Source organism: Macrobrachium nipponense, chromosome 30 (genome assembly GCF_015104395.2).
Source record: "Macrobrachium nipponense isolate FS-2020 chromosome 30, ASM1510439v2, whole genome shotgun sequence".
Lineage (NCBI taxonomy): Eukaryota > Metazoa > Arthropoda > Malacostraca > Decapoda > Palaemonidae > Macrobrachium > Macrobrachium nipponense.
The window spans coordinates 5,789,553-5,802,273 of NC_087218.1; the positions used below are offsets into that span (position 1 = coordinate 5,789,553).

At 38.2% G+C, this 12,721-nt stretch overlaps 1 long non-coding RNA gene across 1 annotated transcript; it reads left to right on the forward strand.

Moving 5' to 3' along the window:
- Positions 1–348: 348 nt before the first annotated feature.
- Positions 349–10,453, forward strand: LOC135202004 (uncharacterized). The gene is made up of 3 exons (XR_010311635.1): positions 349–371; positions 2,966–3,082; positions 10,327–10,453. It is a non-coding gene; the product is annotated as an uncharacterized LOC135202004 (long non-coding RNA).
- Positions 10,454–12,721: the final 2,268 nt, after the last annotated feature.

The window sequence follows — 12,721 nt, forward strand, 5'->3', positions numbered from 1 at the left end:
GCTCGTAAAATGTTGGTTCGAACAATTACTAAATCGAGCAATTGGTTTTCGAACAACTGTTCTCTAATTATAGTCCAGATACGATCCATCTTCTTCTTCTTCTTCACATTATCCTCCCTGCTACGTCCTGTTTCTTCTCCTCTGTTTTGTCAGTTTCATTTCGATGCTTTATTACTCTAATCCTATTTTTTCCATTCTCTTTTCATAAGCGACATCTCTTGTTTCTGCATTTAACTTGAGACAATAACTGTCTGAATACCAGATGACGCCCATTTTTATCATTTAATTTTTTCATTTTCTATTTCAGAGCACAAGTAAGTAAATTCCGTGTCTAATGAAGGACATCACTACAACTCGAAGAAGACAAAAGTGTAAGTGAAAGAAATCCTGCAAACATTTCAGTCTTTTTCCGATCCTGAAAACAAGGAATATAGTAATATAGGTATATATATATATATATATATTATATATATATATATATATATATATATACATATACATATATATATATATATATATATACATATATATATATATAAATATAATAGGAAGTGAATTTGAAATCCTGGCCCAAAGGGAAGCAAGCCAAGGGGACCTTTGGTGAGGTCGTTTAGCGCTGCAATGGAAACTGACGGTGAAAATGTCAGGAAGCTTTTTGCAGTTGAAGAAGAAGAAGAAGAAGAAGAAGAAGAAGCTCTATGAGTCAGTTGCCAGGAGAGGGGTTAGGAAAGTAAGACAGAAGAATTGGAATGGGAACGGAGGCACAGTAAAAGAATTGAAAGGGGTTAAAGCAGCTAGGGGCCGCCATGGTAAGGACGTTGCAAATAACCTTAGGTCATGCCTACAGTTCCCGCGTGAGGTGCACAGACGGCACTAACCCCCTATGGAGCCTATACCCCTTAAGAACAGATAAATCTTCTTAATTGGTCAACTCGGATGGCCATCTTTTTGCGCTTTCCTAGAAACCTTCCTCCCATTGACGCCGAGTGAGAGGTGATAACACGAAAGTGAGTTAAAGCTGAGATTTCAATACTGATTCCAAATGAAGATATAGAGAGGCCTGAAGGCCTCTGGAAATGAAACAATTCACCCAATTTATAATATAAATCCATTCTCAACTTTAGCGCCTTTGAAAATCCTCTAGAACGCTTTCAAAATTCTCAGAGATCTGCTCCTTCAAATGCGATGCGATAATCAACTCCAAAATGAAACTTTTTACCAGAATATTTGCTTAAGCAGTCTCATTTAATCGTATATATATTTATAAATATATACATATGTATAATATGTATATATATATGTGTGTGTATTTGTTGTATGTATATTATATGTCTGATTTTAAGTCATGAAGACATAAAAATCGTGATCATTATACAAAACAAACTTACAGCCAAGAAGGAAAATTGAAACACATGATATACTAAGTGCTTTCGTCTAATTACCAAGCCATGGTCACAGCAACTAAAGATATACAGAAGCAAGGTCCTATATAATTGGTGGGTACAAATCATAAGGAAATACAAAAAGCTTGGGAGGTCACAGAGCGGTCAACAGATTAGATTCAAAATTTACTTTTTAGTAATACTCTTTATTCTATTAATTTCCTTCTGGAACATATTGTTTTATGATTGGGTCAAAAGAAAATAATCCTTGACTTACATTAAAATTATTCACCCAGGTTAACTAAACCAAAACTGATTCTAACACGTTCCTTGATATAATTTTGTCATAACGTGGCAAAATCTGGCTTTGCGTCCAATGTATTCTTTGCTGGTCTGACCTAACTAAAATAAATATCAATCCATACTTGGAATTTTTTATACAATATTGCTGTCTTTTCGCGGCCTACTTTTAAAAAGTATGTTTTTTACATTATTATACATTAGTATGAAACAATTTCAAAAAAAGTTTTACAGCCTCAAATCCAATAAAAAGGGTGTTTGAGGGCACTTCTTTTTTTTCCGATTTTTCATAGATCTTAATAGCTTTATTGTAACAAATATCCATGATATGGGATGGATAGCACAAATCTGTTTATATTCTTCTGATGTTTCTGAATTCTTGATCTACAAACTCAGGGCTGACTATTCATTCGCAAGGCTCGAAGAAACATAAATGAAAAAACTGACATTTATATGATTTCCTGAATAATAGTGTACATATGACAATATATATATATATATATATATATATATATATATATATATATATATATATATATATATATATATATATATATATATATATATATATATATTATATATATATATATTCTTCATTACTATCGCCATCGATAGAAGAATTAACGTACAAATTGTGACATATGAGACTGAATATTTTAAATAACTGACACTGATAAAGAAAAAGAATGACGTTACTGGTAGACTTCCATTAGAAGGAAATTAATGCCTGAGATAATTAATGTGAAGACGAAGAAGGAAGGTCAATACCTTATTGGTTCGACTATCATATCATAGCCAGTAGTGAGTGGGTCCTGCTGCGGTGGGCCCGTGTGAGGCCAAAAGCCAAGCGCAAGGACCTATGGGGTCATTCAACACTGGAAGGGAAATTGATGGTAAAACAGTTGGAAAGGTGTAACAAGAGGAAATCCTGCCTGTTGCAATATGAAGCAATTGTTAGGAAAGGGTCAGGGAAACGTAAGATGAGGAGAACGAGAATTTGAACGGAGGTACAGTAAAAGAAATGAATAAGGTTGTAGCTAGGGGCCGAAGGAAGGGACACTGCAAAGACCTTTCAGTTATGCCTACAGTGCACCACATGAGGTACACCGACTTAGTCGGTCCTGGTGTTCACTAGACCCACCTCTTTCTTCCGTTTCAAGCCACTCAATGAAAATGTGGGAGCTAAGATCGGCGTAGCTCTGCGTCGTTTAAGGCTCTCTCCGTTCTCATCATGACAGACACCCATAGTTAACGGGATCTCTGCTTCTTCTATTCAAACACAGCTTGCACTGACTTGGGCTGTGCAGCTAAGGGATTCCCTTGTGTTGATACGGAAACTGCCAGCGGGTGCGATGCTACAGACGACACCTTGTGTGGAACAAGCTGCACATGCTGCATAAGTAAGTAGATTTTATTATTATCATTATTATTAAGAGGCCCATACTAGTGTTTTTATTATTATTATTATTATTATTATTATTATTATTATTATCATTATTATTATTATTATATTATTATTATTATTATTATTATTATTATTATTATTATTATTATTATTATTATTGGGGGAGGTCTATCACATTCATCCTATTCGACTGTATGGTTTTTATAGTGTAGGGAGGGGGGGGGGGTTGCCTTCCGGGTTGCATGCTGCTTCCACAACTTTTCTCATTATACGCACTGTTTCTAGTATACACTCTTTTGCATGAATCCTAGAGCTACTCCAGTATCTAGTTTTTCCAGGTCCTTTTCAGGGATCTTGGGATCATGCGTAGTGTCCCTATGATTATGGATACAATTTCCACCGGCATATATATCCCGTATTCTTCTTATTTCTATTTTCAGGTTTCGATTCTTAACGATTTTTTCTCTCTCCTTCTTATCTACTCTGGTGTCCCATGGTATTGTGACATCAATAAGTGATCCTTTCTTCTTGATTTTGTCAACCAACGTCACGTCTGGTATATTTGCACGTATCACCCTATCTGTTCTGATACCATAGTCCCAGAGAATCTTTGTCCGATCATTTCATATCACTCATTTAGGTTGGGGCTCGTACCACTTATTACTGCAAGGTAGCTGGTGTTTCTTGCACACTCTCCAGTGGAGGGCTTTTACTACTGAATCATGCCTCTTTTTGTACTGGTTCTGTGCAAGCACCAGGCATTCATTCGCTATGAAAATTTAAATCTCTATCGAATGCCATACTTTGTTGACACGTGAGACGTGCCGCCATGGCCAGCCATCCTGACACAAGCTCAAGCCATTGGTTGGTAAGTTGGAGAGATTTCGTCAATAGTGGATGATAATATTATAGTGATTATCATTTTCATCATTTCAAGTTAGCTTTCAAGGTGAAATGAGTTTGTGAATGCCAGGTCTAATGTTGTTAAAAGGTATGTCAGCTAAACTAGGCTGAGTTCACTTACAATGTAGACAAACATAATCCACGGCCTTTTTCATAATTAGCCTCTGATAGCAGAGATGAATGCGCCTGACTGTAATTCTAATGACTTTTTAAGTGATAAGAAACTGTCTACCATAGTACAGTTTTATGAGGATATAAACATAGATGAAATCCTTCTAAATACCCAAATTTTGTAGCAAAGTCACTTTCTAACTAAAAATGAAAAGCCTAAGAATTTGTTTGAAATGTATGATGAAATCAAGCCATTAAAATGTGCCTGCTCAGAAATCCCTAAAATTGTTAAAATTCTCATCACCCATCCAGTAACTACTGCCAGCAATGAACGACGACTGTTTTCAGTGCTTAGTTTAATGGAAACGTATCTAAGAACTACCATGAAAAACGAGTGCTTGAATGACTTTCTTCTCGTGGCCTCAGTAAAGGAGCTTGTTAAAAATCTTAACTAAGATATACTAGTTAATGATTTTGTAAAAATTTCTTAGATGAGCCTTGCTAAAATCATGAACCATTTTATCTCTACACATTTTCCCAAGTTTAATATCTTCCTGTTCACATCAACTTTTCTTGTTTTCCTGAATGGCCCTTGTGTAGGTAGTGAGCTATATTGAATGCAATATGTTAAATTGCAGTTATTCTAGGACCCAAAATATAGTTTATAACTTGATTTGTTTAGAAATTTCCACTACCTTTTCATCTTCATTTATTATCTTAAAATTTGATGTACAGCATTTTTTAAGGAATAAAAATTCTTCAAATTTCCTTTACAAGTGGCTTCAAATTGCCCCTATTTTGCTGATATTTCTAAACATATACTTCGGGGGGCGGCCAGACCTCCCACTGGTTAGGCTCACTTGGCTCGGCACACAAATAAACCTTTGTCCGCCCAAAGAAAAATGAAATGACGCTCCTAATGTGCTTCCTAGTTTTCTGGTCTATGCTGTTGAGTTCAGCCTTCGTCCATTCCACTAACCCTGCTCTGTATCTGATTACTGGTACAGCCCATGTGTTCATGGATTTCATCATGTTTTCAGTGTAAAGTTTTGACTTGAGTATCACCATAAGTCTCTGCATACATTCTTTCCTGATTGTAACTTTCATCTCTTAGTATTTTATACCCTCTTATTCTACTATCCCAGGCATTTGTATTCTGTCTCGTCTATGTGTTTGATGCTATTCCCATCTGGTAGCTTTATCCCTTCAGTCCTTGTCATTGCCTTTCTATATGTTGGCCAAGGAAAATATTTCTACTCCAGACTTCATCCTGATGTCCCCAGATACAATTTTTACTGTCTTGCTTAGGGTATCTAGTTCCTTGACGCTCTTACCATACAGCTTGATGTCGTCCATGAACATCTGATGGTTAATGCTGTACCCAGAGTCCATCTTCTGAAGTACTTTTGTTAGGGGAATCATGGCTACTACGAAGAGTAGTGGGGACAGTGAGTCGCCCTGGAAGATCACTCTCCTGATGTTAACCTCTGCTAGTCTTATCCTTGAGCTTGTAAGCAATATATTCTAGTTCGAGACTGTGTTTTAGGTAGCTGATGGTGTTTTCCTCTGCCCCATATATTTTCAGGCATTCTATTAGCATGTGTGAGTATCATGTCGAAGGCCTTTTTGCAGTCAATCTATGCCATGTTTAACTGAGCTCTCCTCTTATTACTCTTCATTACCCTTTTGTCGATCAGGAGCTTGTCTTTTGTGCCCCAACACTTCCTTCTGCATCCTTTTTGTTGTTGGGGGATGACGTTTGTATCATCTAGGTAATAATATAGCCTTTCACTGATGATACCTGTTAGTAACTTCCACATTACTGGTAGGCACGTGATGGGCCTGTAGGTACTTAGTGCATTTCCCTTGCTCTTGTCTTTTTGTACTAAGGATGTTCTCCCTGTGGTCATCCATTTGGGCACATGGTGGTTTGTGATGCAATGCCAGTGTTGTTCTGCTATTCGTAGGTGTATTGCCTTGAAGTGTTTGAGCACGTATCCATAGACTTCATCGGGATCTGGGGGTTTCCAGTTGGGCATCTTCTTTAGTTGTTGTGTAACAGTCTGTCGTGATCTCAGTGAATCTTTGTTTTATTCTCCCCGTTTCTTCTTCCTTAACTTCCTGGAGCCATGTTGCATGCTTGTTGTGTGATACCGCATTGCTCCATATGTTTTCCCAGAGTCTCTTACTTAGTTCAGCTTCAGGAATTTCCTGATGGCTGTCTTCCCCTTTTAGTTGGGTCTATAGTCTTTTCTGGTTGGTTCCTAGGAGTTTGTTCTGTTGGTATCTTTTATTCCCTTAGTTCATTCCTATTATTATTATTATTATTATTATTATTATTATTATTATTATTATTATTATTATTATTCATAAAATGAAGAACACAATTCATATTGAACAAGCCCACCATAGTATTATCATTAATATTTATTTATTTGTTTATTTTATTTTATCATTTATTTATTTCTATTTGTTTTTTATTTTTCTTGTCTATCACAGTCTGGGTGGTTTTTATAGTGTGTGGTTCCGGGTTCCATCCTTCCACTTTACGAGTCCATCACTTTTCTCTCTGTGTGCTGTTTCTAGGAGCACACTCTTCTGTATGAGTCCTGGGACTACTTCCGCATCTAGTTTTTCCAGGTTATTTTCAGGGATCTTGGGATCGTGCCTAGTGTTCCTATAATTATGGGTACAATTTCTGCTGGCATATTCTATATACTTTTATTTCTATTTCAGGTCCTGATACTTATCAATCTTTTCTTTCACTTTCTCTTCTACTCCGGTGTCCCATGGTATTGCGACATCAATGAGTGATACGTTCTTCTTGATTTTGTCAATCAATGTCGCGTCTGGTATATTGGCACTTATCACCCTATCTGTTCTGATACAAAAGTTCAGAGGATCTTTGCTTGATCGTTCTCCTCGTACCACTTATTACTGCAAGGTAGCTGGTGTTTCTTGCTATTATTATTATTATTATTATTTATTATTTTTTTTTTTTTTTTGCTCAATCACAGTCCTCCAATTCGACTGGGTGGTATTTATAATGTGGGGTTCCGGGTTGCATCCTGCCTCCTTAGGAGTCCATCACTCTCCTTACTATGTGTGCCGTTTCTAGGATCACACTCTTCTGCATGAGTCCTGGAGCTACTTCAGCCTCTAGTTTTTCTAGATTCCTTTTCAGGGATCTTGGGATCGTGCCTAGTGCTCCTATGATTATGGGTACGATTTCCACTGGCATATCCCATATCCTTCTTATTTCTATTTTCAGATCTTGATACTTATCCATTTTTTCCCTCTCTTTCTCTTCAACTCTGGTGTCCCATGGTATTGCGACATCAATGAGTGATACATTCTTCTTGACTTTGTCAATCAACGTCACGTCTGGTCTGTTTGCACGTATCACCCTATCCGTCCTGATACCATAGTCCCAGAGGATCTTTGCGTGATCGTTTTCTATCACTCCCTCAGGTTGGTGCTCGTACCACTTATTACTGCAAGGTAGGTGATATTTCTTGCACAGGCTCCAGTGGAGGGCTTTTGCCACTGAATCATGCCTCTTTTTGTACTGGTTCTGTGTAAGTGCCGGGCATTCGCTTGCTATGTGGTTTATGGTTTCATTTTTCGTACTACACTTCCTACATTTGGGAGAGATGTTATTTCCGTCTATCGTTCTTTGAACATATCTGGTTCTTAGGGCCTGATCTTGTGCCGCTGTTATCATTCCTTCAGTTTCCTTCTTTAGCTCTCCCCTCTGTAGCCATTGCCATGTGTCATCGCTGGCTAGTTCTTTAGTCTGTCTCATGTATTGTCCGTGCATTGGTTTATTGTGCCAGTCCTCTGTTCTGTCTGTCATTCTCCTGTCTCTGTATATTTCTGGGTCTTCGTCTACTTTTATTAGTCCTTCTTCCCATGCACTCTTTAGCCACTCGTCTTCACTGGTTTTCAGATATTGCCCCAGCGCTCTGTTTTCGATGTTGACACAGTCCTCTATACTTAGTAGTCCTCTCCCTCCTTTCTTTCGTGTTATGTATAGTCTGTCCGTATTTGCTCTTGGGTGTAGTGCTTTGTGTATTGTCATATGTTTCCTGGTTTTCTGATCTATTATTATTATTATTTTTTTTTTTTTTTTTTTTTTTTTTTTTTTTTTTTTTTTTGCTCTATCACAGTCCTCCAATTCGACTGGGCGGTATTTATAGTGTGGGGTTCCGGGTTGCATCCTGCCTCCTTAGGAGTCCATCACTTTTCTTACTATGTGTGCCGTTTCTAGGATCACACTCTTCTGCATGAGACCTGGAGCTACTTCAGCCTCTAGTTTTTCTAGATTCCTTTTCAGGGATCTTGGGATCGTGCCTAGTGCTCCTATGATTATGGGTACGATTTCCACTGGCATATCCCATATCCTTCTTATTTCTATTTTCAGATCTTGATACTTATCAATTTTTTCCCTCTCTTTCTCTTCAACTCTGGTGTCCCATGGTATTGCGACATCAATGAGTGATACTTTCTTCTTGACTTTGTCAATCAACGTCACGTCTGGTCTATTTGCACGTATCACCCTATCCGTTCTGATACCATAGTCCCAGAGGATCTTTGCCTGATCGTTTCTATCACTCCCTCAGGTTGGTGCTCGTACCACTTATTACTGCAAGGTAGCTGATGTTTCTTGCACAGGCTCCAGTGGAGGGCTTTTGCCACTGAATCATGCCTCTTTTTGTACTGGTTCTGTGCAAGTGCCGGGCATTCGCTTGCTATGTGGTTTATGGTTTCATTTTCGTATTGCACTTCCTACATATGGGAGAGATGTTATTTCCGTCTATCGTTCTTTGAACATATTGGTTCTTAGGGCCTGATCTTGTGCCGCTGTTATCATTCCTTCAGTTTCCTTCTTTAGCTCTCCCTTCTGTAGCCATTGCCAATTGTCATCGCTGGCTAGTTCTTTAGTCTGTCTCATGTATTGTCCGTGCATTGGTTTGTTGTGCCAGTCCTCTGTTCTTTCTGTCTTTCTCCTGTCTCTGTATATTTCTGGGTCTTCGTCTACTTTTATTAGTCCTTCTTCCCATGCACTCTTTAGCCACTCGTCTTCACTGGTTTTCAGATATTGCCCCAGTGCTCTGTTTTCAATGTTGACGCAGTCCTCTATACTTAGTAGTCCTCTCCCTCCTTCCTTTCGTGTTATGTATAGTCTGTCCGTATTTGCTCTTGGGTGTAGTGTTTTGTGTATTGTCATTTGTTTCCTGGTTTTCTGATCTATGCTGCGGAGTTCTGCCTTCGTCCATTCCACTATTCCTGCGCTGTATCTGATTACTGGGCACTGCCATGTGTTTAGGCTTTTTATCATATTTCCGGCGTTGAGTTTTGACTTGAGTATCGCCTTATTCCTTATTATTATTATTATTATTATTATTATTATTATTATTATTATTATTATTATTATTATTATTATATTCAGAAGATAAAGAAGAACCCTATTCATTTGGAACAAGCTCACCACAGTGCTTAACGCCTTGAGATTCAATCTTTGTAAGAATATTAGTGTCCATTTGAAATAAGTAACATACATAAGTTAGTAGGAAATGCAGAGAGATATGTATAGCTTGCTTATCAAAAAAGAAATCGGTTAATCAACAAATAGAAAAGAAATGAATTCAAATGCAGGAGAAGAGCATTAGGGAACCAATGCACTGCATATTCGCTTGAACCTTTGAAGCGACAGTTGCACGACACCTTCAGGAGGGAGACAGACGGTTCCTCCACAGTCCCCCAATGGTGTGGGGAGGAATGAAGGACCTCTGGAAGGGAGGGAGGACACCTTTAGGGCGCTGCCTCTCACTGATCTATTGTACAATGGTGAGCTTCTTCATTCCGACTTGCTCTCCATTGACTTGACTGATTATTATAATCTTCGTGCTGTAGGCTGAATACAGTTTAGTTCAACAAGGTTGAAGTGCCCAGAAATGTCTTTTATTTCTATTGATTGATTGCATGGGAGGTGTGTTCAGCTTATCACACAATGTCAGCTTTTGTTCGGAAACACAATTCAATTTAGAATTGAAATCGTCCCTCATGGATCCAGATTCCAGCAGGAAGATTATTTTCTCAATGAATAAATCTTTTGTTGCTGTGAAAGTTTGTTCAGATTTCTACAACAAAAAGCCATTGACGGCACTACTCCATACTGGGTTCAACACTTACAGGAGAACGTATTATCATTATCATTCTCAGTGTGCAACCAAACTACCGAATGCAAAGGATATGGTGGCAGTTGCAGTAAGATCTCAGCTGGATGTTCAGGCACTTCCTATGACGCAGGATGCGCAGCTTCAACTTGCACTTGCTGCATTGCTGGTAAGTGACTGTCCTTACTTAACCAATACTTCAAATAATAATCATGAGTTAGAAAATTAGGCTTTCTAATTCACTCATATTCTTCCTTATTTTCTTAAAAAGACGAAGATCACTGATTAATTACCTCACTGATCCAGAAATGTGTTTCTTTTTCTCTCTTCTTCTTTCCCACCGCCATCTCTACACTAAGGAGTTGGTTGCTTGATGCGCCTTCTCCTCCTCCTCCTCCTCCTCCTCCACTGCCCTCCATCAAAGGCATCATCATCCTCCACCAAACCTCTTCTCTCCATATCTTCCTTCACTTTATCTCGCCATCTCATTCTCTGTCTTCGTCTTGATCTTCTTCCTCCAACAGGTTTCTCCCAAGAACTCTTCACTCCCTCCTCATCGTCCATCCTCAACAGATGCCCATACCAAGGTCTAGAGAATATAAGGTCTTGTCAGCCACAGCTTAATCTGGGCAGAGGATGAAACGGCTAGGTGCGTCACGTCACAATAACCACAGTCAGGCTACTTAATCGATAGCAATCCTGCCTTTACTTTCTCTTTTTTATTTTTCTAAATACTCGAAGCTATTCGATACTTAATGTAAAAGTCAGATGAAGGTTCTTCATTCTGTGATGTCCAACTGAATAATCATAAGAGAGATCATTAGAACATTTTCGCCAAAAAATAACATTGAAATTATAGAAAACCTACCTTTGCTCTCTTCATTTTTTTCGTTATTAAATACTATTGTCTGTTTCTTCAGGAAATAATAGATAGTAAAAACTATTTCATTATATTAAATATTCATGAGGGAGTTCTAAAGAACATTTTAAACAATAATATATTTTTAGAATTATACACATTTAACAAATCTATAAAATCACACTTCGCACATATTTTAATATATATTATATTATGTCGCTAACTTTTTCATCTTATTCACCGCTCTTCCTGAACTGCTAATGTGACTGTTCAAATCTCGAATTCTAAAAAAATATTTCGACTTCTGAAGTTATTTGGATGTGACTGCTACTTATAACCGCTAATTTAATGATCAACCCTTTTACTGCTGTTATAGCATCACCCGCACCGCCCCCCCCCCCCCCCCCCCCCGCGGTGAGAATCAAACATCATATCCATACACTTCAAATGATCAAGAAACACTAGGTTTCATTAGTTTGCCCTCTCTAAAGCTTATGGCACCAACCCATGTGTCATCTCCCTTTGTTACTTTTGCTCCTAAATGTTCATATTGTGGAAACTTGCGAGCAATGAACCCGCCAACATATCACAAACCTTATTCTTCTTCTTCTATGGCTCTTCCATGTTTGTTCTTCAACTTCCTGGTCTTTAAAGTCATCCCTTTGATCATTCTTATTAAATTCTGGTAAGCAACATAAAATTGCTGATAAACTGGGTTCTTTCTGAAGAGAATTTCCTTTGTCTTCAAACGATGCATCTTGCTTGTCAGGGACGTGGAAAAATGAGGCGGATGTTACATTTTCACTGTTGCAGTTTTGAACGTTGCTCTTTGAGCTTACAATTATGCTGCCTTTTCCTAAAAGGTGGGCTCTGAGACAACGTTTAAATGCAACTGGTGATGGGTGCAGATCGCACTCTCCCATTTGACTTATGCAACCAAAAAAGTGCCCCAACCCAGCCTGGTTTAGTGTATACGTCATGCCCAGGTTTTATTTTTCCGTTTTCAGCAAGTTAGACAAAAGATAGAGCATTGTACTTTTCATCACAGGTTTAGTCCCATAGCATTTCTTGATGATTTTCTATCTGTTGGAAGTCGAGAATTAAACAAATCAAACCATTATCAAACAAGGCCCGAATAAAGTGGCTTGTAATTTTCCAGTCCTTCTCTTCAAATTTCGTCGGTTGCCGAAGTGATCAATATATTTTCATTCGTTGCATACCTATAATAACATTGATATATATGTTTTTTGGAAAGTTTAAAAGTCGTCCAAAGATCGCTTTCCTCCTCTTTATTAACTATCTAACTGGACCATTGTGAGCGTACGTACTACAAATCATTCGGCAATATGAATCCATGGTCAAAAAAGTTATTTCTAAAAAAAATTAACGAATTCATTAAGTGTGGAGCATCTGCAAACACATATTTCTGCTGTTGTCCATTTGATTAATAAAGGACCTTCCTCGTGGTAGCCTTAGGCGAGGTTGAGTTGACGTCACGCTCTTGACCTGCGCAGAAGAGGCTTATTTTGGGTCAGCGCTGACAAGACCTCCTATACTCTCTCGACCTTGGCCCATACCACCT